This window comes from Schistocerca americana, chromosome 3, assembly GCF_021461395.2.
Source record: "Schistocerca americana isolate TAMUIC-IGC-003095 chromosome 3, iqSchAmer2.1, whole genome shotgun sequence".
NCBI classification, from domain to species: Eukaryota; Metazoa; Arthropoda; class Insecta; order Orthoptera; family Acrididae; genus Schistocerca; species Schistocerca americana.
In genome coordinates this window covers 364069386-364075861 of record NC_060121.1, presented here as the reverse complement: position 1 = coordinate 364075861, position 6476 = coordinate 364069386, and positions in this window count along the sequence as shown.

Below are 6476 nucleotides of genomic sequence, written 5' to 3'. Positions count from 1 at the left end.
TTATTTGTTTTCAATCAGTTTACTTTACATGTAATCTTATTTTTACCCTTGAGTAGCCTTTGGGCATTTGATTCCATGTATAACTGTCATTTTCATCTTTATATTAAACATTTAATAACTTTTTATAAGGTTCTATGGGAGCCAGTGCCCCTACTTTGTATATAGGCGTGTCTGTTTCATTTCACTGTATCAGCTTGTAGGTCGCTATTCATCGCATATGTTATATATTGTTTGAGAGACACCGTTCATAGTATATATAAAGACTTTGGCTGTAGACAGTGGTAAGAAACAAACTGATATTTCTGAGAAATTGCGCAGTAAAGCTGCAATGAAATCTCATAAATATATTTGATTCATTGTGACTCTTTTTTATTCAGATGAGTCGTTATTTTCAAATATTTCTAGAGTAACGACATATTTTTAAAATCGTATATCTCATGTAAAAATTTATTCTTAAAAATACGTCAGTGGCTACTTAAAACTGTTAACTTACAAACTGAGTACACATAACAGACGTTAGCATTCACACTTTACTTGCAAAATGAGTGCACGTAACACGGGTTAGTATTGGCTTGTTTACTTCTGGGTAGGATAACGAAACATTACTGTGAAACTTCTCAAAAATGTAAAAGGACCGAATCGTTTCAGTTTGATACTAAACACGTTCAATAGATATTGTGCAATAGTGAGTATTGCAAAGTAATATTGACCGTCCGAGAGTGGTATTGACGGTTTACGCAATATATTGAAGGTGACTACAGAGTTTTATAAATATTGAAGACCGCTCAATATATTGCGCAATATATGGTACAATAAAAGGGTGTCCTTGTGCAATACAGCGTTGGTCCTGTGGAGACCTGATTTGTGGACAAGCAGATAACTGATACAGCGACGCCGTATGGATACATCAGGAAAGCCAGATGAAAGGAATCATCTGTTGAAGTCCATTCAGGAGAGTAGTTTGATTACATATTTAATACTTATACAACAGTTAGCTGTAGAATCATTTGGCAAGTGCAGGGAAATAAAACTGCTACTTCTTATTGTTCGTTTCAGAAACTTGAATTATTTATAGCAGAAATACATAACAGCACTATCCACCGATCATCAACAATAATGTATCTTACTCTTTTCAGGTTTATAGATCGCTTCCAGCGTTGTAAAAAATGAAATCCAGCGAGTATATGAGAAGCATATTTTCTTTGTGCACTGGACGTAAAGACGTTCAGGAGATCGTTGAAGGATTATTTATTCACCCTTAAAAAATTCCGGTATCAGCCTCAGCTGCAAGTTCTCTCAGTATGTTTGTATGGCCGTTTAAAGGACGCCTTCCAAGCCACTTTTGGCCCTTCGTCGCATCATATCGCTTATCTTCTTGTACAACATAGCCACTGAAATCGCAATACATGCGGTCTCTACATAATCGAACGTCAACATGTTCACTACGAAGGCAGAGGTCTAACTGATGCGTCCCACGCATAAATATTGCGCAATAACACTGTGTCCTTGGCCTGACAGTTCCGCGCAATATGTAGACGCAATGTTATTGCGCAATAAATGTTGAGCCTGTGTGGGTACTTTGAGATTTGCGTTACTAATTTGTGCAATAAATGAGATTTGCATTACTAATTTGTGCAATAAACAGCCCTAAAATTAATCTACAATTCAGCCCAATTTAAAATTAAGTTTACTGTCACCTTGCTACTGCACTTAAACAATACTAAGGATGGACTTAACACCGGCTGCTGTGGTCGAGCGGTTCTAGGCGCTTCAGTCCGGAACCACGCGGCTGCTACGGTCGCAGGTTCGAATCCTGCCTCGGGGATGGATGTGTGTGATGTCCTTAGGTTAATTAGGTTTAAGCAGTTCTAAGTCTAGGGGAATGATGACCTCAGAAGTCCCATAGAGTTTAGAGCGATTTGAACCATTTGATGGACTTTCTGCCATTACACTGCCACATCAATTCACGTTAACTATGGTAAGGAACACACGTTAATGTTTTTTTACTTGCTTAAATAATTATTTACATTTATTTCATTAGCATCAAATTTCGAAACGTATTTGCTTCGGGAACGTACTGAGGATCTTTATCGAGTCGTAGCTATCCATATCGTCCTTGGATTTGTAAAAACCATCTCTGGAAAGTATTTTCCTAGCACGAACGTTGCACACGCTGCTACCAGCCACCTTTTTGGCACTTACCACTGTTTACGTGCACATATCCTGACAAAGTAGCCATTAGTGAGAATCTGAAATAAGAGATATTTTGACTTTTCTCAGTTTATCGTGGAACTATTGAAAGGGTACAGTACCGCCCGACATTGAAAATAGGTACAACATACTTCATTATTTTTGTCAGAACAACACATTTTTTTTGTAAAATAACTCAATTTCAATTAATACAGCGAAGCCGGATACCAGTGTGGGAAAGAATGACAATTTATTTGCACTCCCACAAAATAAATCCCTACATCCAGTTTGGTGAGATCTGTGAAATGAATGAATGAATGTATGGTCGTCTGCTAACCGCAGATAGTGAATGTGAATATATGATCATCTTTGAGACGATCCTTTGGCCACCTTTGGTGGGACCAAAGAGATGAAATTTACCTGAGCTTTGAGCACCTGAAATGTGGCTGACCAGTATGGTAGCAAGGTGCTCCCCCACTTCAGCAGAGGTGCGAGAGGACCTGAAGAACGGCAATGTTTCGGCACTCTGCCGCTGGATCTTGTGCTGTTAAGACCTGTCTTAGGTGTGTTCCGTAAAGACAAAAGAGTGGAGACATGGTATGCATGTGGAATATTTAAGAGTAGTTTGAAATAATAATTTCTCTATTTCAGAAACTATTGTGGGGAGAATTAAATGTCAGGCAGGTAATATTAATGGGATCGTAGTAATCTTCGGAACTGACCAACGGTCACAATGAAACCACGTGTAGAAATAAGTTGAAATACTTCCGTGTGCTTAAGTTAAGCTGAATTACTAGCGTGTGTACTATAAGTTGAAATATTTAAGAGATGGCGTGTGCAGGACTTGAAATTAGAGACAAGTACTTCCACGTGGTGAGTACCGTGTGAGTCCCAATCTGTGTATGAGACAAAGGATAAAGAGAAGTACTCGTCCATGGTATCAGTTGAGGACTCGCGTGTGTGATGAATATGCTCTTAATATTACTTTGCATGTTATGTTTCCGTGTGACGCTTGATTCAAACTATAATACTCTGAGAGAGAAGCAAGGTGAGTCAGCCGTCTATCCAGCAACGCCACTTGGCTTGCATTGCACAGGAAGACGTGCATATATCTCCAGAGTTCATAGTAGGAAAGAAGAATTACGAAGTGGGGCAGTGTCGTGTGAAACTGGGATAAATACTAATTGAAGTGGGAAAGCTGAAAGTGATAGTGTTGTGACTATTTATTGTATTGTATTCCATGTTGTAGTGTGGTGTATGTCATGTAATTTGGGTATGTGTGGTTTGCATGGGAGAGTAGCAAGGTAGTTTCAAAAGATAAGTGGGTTATGCTTGTTCCTTCTGTACCGCTCGATCTGGAGGAAAGTTTCGTGATGATGATTGTGAGAGTCGAAGTGTAAGAAATAATAAAAGATCCACCATCCTATCCAGAAAGTGCACTGTAGCGTTAAATAATTACGAGACCATAAGATAGAGATTCACCAATGTAAAGCCATGCCCACTGGGCGGAATTTCTCATGTGTTATCGTTGTAGGTTATAGAATTTGTGTGTTTAGGTTATAGAATTTATCGGAATAAATAAGATAGTGAAAAGAAAAAGATTGGTGGACTTTTCCTTCGAATTGTATGTTGTCATGATGTCCCGAATTTATAATGTGTGCGCCATTCATATTCAGTGCGGTGGCCACGTGTTGATAAAAGCCGTTAAATAAAAGACAAAAAGAAAATGTGGTATTGCCAGTGCGTAGTGAACAGTCAGAGTTCTGTAAATTACTGATAGTCAGATGTGCGTTTCCGTTGCGTATTATTCATACAGGAGGATAATTTGTAACTTAATTGAGAGTACGAGAGTTCATATTACTCGATAAATAAGAATGAATCCACTCGCTTGGCAGACCACTCATCTTGCAGGCCTGACTGCTTGATGACACAGTATGAGCAAGGCATGTGGGTGCCTCTCACTATGTACAAAAATGAATAAGGCACATCACGTTCCATATTTTACAGGCAATAAGTCTGTTACTCATTGACTGTCCCTTTACCATTGTTTACAATCAAAGTCTCCATGATATGTTTTTTTTGCGATGTGACACTACTTTTTCTTTGATGCAGGTATGTGGCTCTTTCTCAACAGTTGTACATTCGTTTTTAACACACCCATTATACTTTTCTGATGCTTATCTTTTGTACATCTGTTTTTAGCCAAATTTTTATATTTTGTACTTTTTTCTTTGTAGAAAGTCTTTATCGTCCTATCCTTATTTGACGTCGGTTTACCTATGTTCGAGCCTAGACCACACTTCTGAAGGTGACAGATTAGTCTGTTGAAACAGGTGACGGGAAATTAAAGAAAAAAAGGAAAAATTGTGCAGCTAACCACTGACTTTTTATTTTAGTTAAAAGGTAATCTACGTCTATACTCAGCAAGCCACATTATGGTGTGTGGTGAAGGGGTACTTTTGGTACCACTATCTTTTTACCCCTTCCTTGCTCCATTCACGAATTACACAAAGGAAGAGTGACTATCGATTAACCTCCGTAAAACCTTCAATTCCTCAGATTTTCTCGTCGTACTCAGTTTCCGATACGTATAAGAGAGGAAGTAATACATTGCCCGACTCTTCTCGGGATTTCATTTGTTAACTCCTTGATACACAACGCCTCTCTTCAAGCATCTGCCATTGGAATTTTTTGAGCATATCCGTAACGCTTTCTCCCCGGCTAAACGATTCTGTGGCGAAACGTGCCATTCCTTGATGGATTTTCTCTATCTCTTCTACTAATCCTATTAATCAAGACTTTAGGGATCCCGTAAAGATGAGCAATCAGAATCTGTCGAACAAGTGTTTTGTAAGACATTTCTTTCGTGGATGAGTTACATTTCCTTAAGATTCTTTCAACGAATCTCAGCTTAGCATCTGCTTTTCCTACTACACTGACTGGAACAAAGCTCCCAAAACCAGGAAATAATAATGTAGAGTAATGAAATTTCAGGAACACATTTGTCTAGATAACATATTTAAGTTAATAGCATCACAAGATCACAGATTAGTATAAGCTCGAGAAAAGCCATTGCAAATATGAAATGTTAGTACGTTAATAGCCAAAATGTTGAGTGCAAGCATGCAAACGTGCGTACATTTTATCGTACAGGTGAAGGATGTCGTGTGGGATGGAATTCTAGCGCCGGCCGGAGTGGCAGAGTGGCTCTAGGCGCTACAGTCTGGAGCCGCGCGACCGCTACGGTCACAGGTTCGAATCCTGCCTCGGGCATGGATGTGTGTGATGTCCTTAGGTTAGTTAGGTTTAAGTAGTTCTAAGTTCTAGGGGACTGATGACCTCAGAAGTTAAGTCCCATAGTGCTCAGAGCCATTTGAACCATTTGATGGAGTTCTATGCCTGTTGCATTTGATCGGTCAATACAGGGATGGTTAATGTTGATTGTAGATGAGGCTGGAATTGTCGTCCGATGATGTCCTATATGTTCTCGACTGGAGACAGATCTGGTGATGGAGCAGGCCAAGACAACTTGTCGACACTCTGTAGAGCATGTTGGGTTGTAACAGCGGTATTTGACCGAGCGTTATGCTGTTGGGAAACACCCTCCTTGAAGTAACCGATTTGTAATAGTTGATTGTATCACAGTGGTGCCAACTGCTGCAGACGCAGTAAGATGTACTACAGCCATACTCCGAACATCATCTGCAAATAGCCTTATGGAGCTTCCTACGTTATCCATTAGATCTTATATACACGGGGGGGGGGCTATAAATGATTCATTCTTTTTCAAAGCTCTATACTCTATAGTTTTCGCTATTACATATACAAATATGAATGATGCATGAACAGAACCAGAAACTCTCCAAGTTTGCGTTTGCACTCTACAAATGTTCTCTGAGGGCTCCTCTGTCACACGACACGCGTCGTAGCGGTAGTCAGATTCGTTCCGTACCTTATGTGGCAACATCCTGTCAATGGTCATCACAACAGCATTGATGTGCTTTCTGGGCTGCTTCAGTATTCTCGACAGTGGTTGTACGTATACGATACCCTTAACGTACCCCCTAAGGAAAAAAGTCGCAAGGCCTTAGGTCAGGTGGATGGTCACTAACGTTATTCACGAAGTATGTACCGTGATCAATATTTCACTTCCTTACGTAAAAGCTCAAGTTTGTGTATCTTTGTTCAGTTAAATTTAATAAACCATATCTTATTACGATAATTCCGAACGCAGCAAGCAAATTTAGAATTTCATTGCAAACCAGCGATATAGCGATAGCCATCTC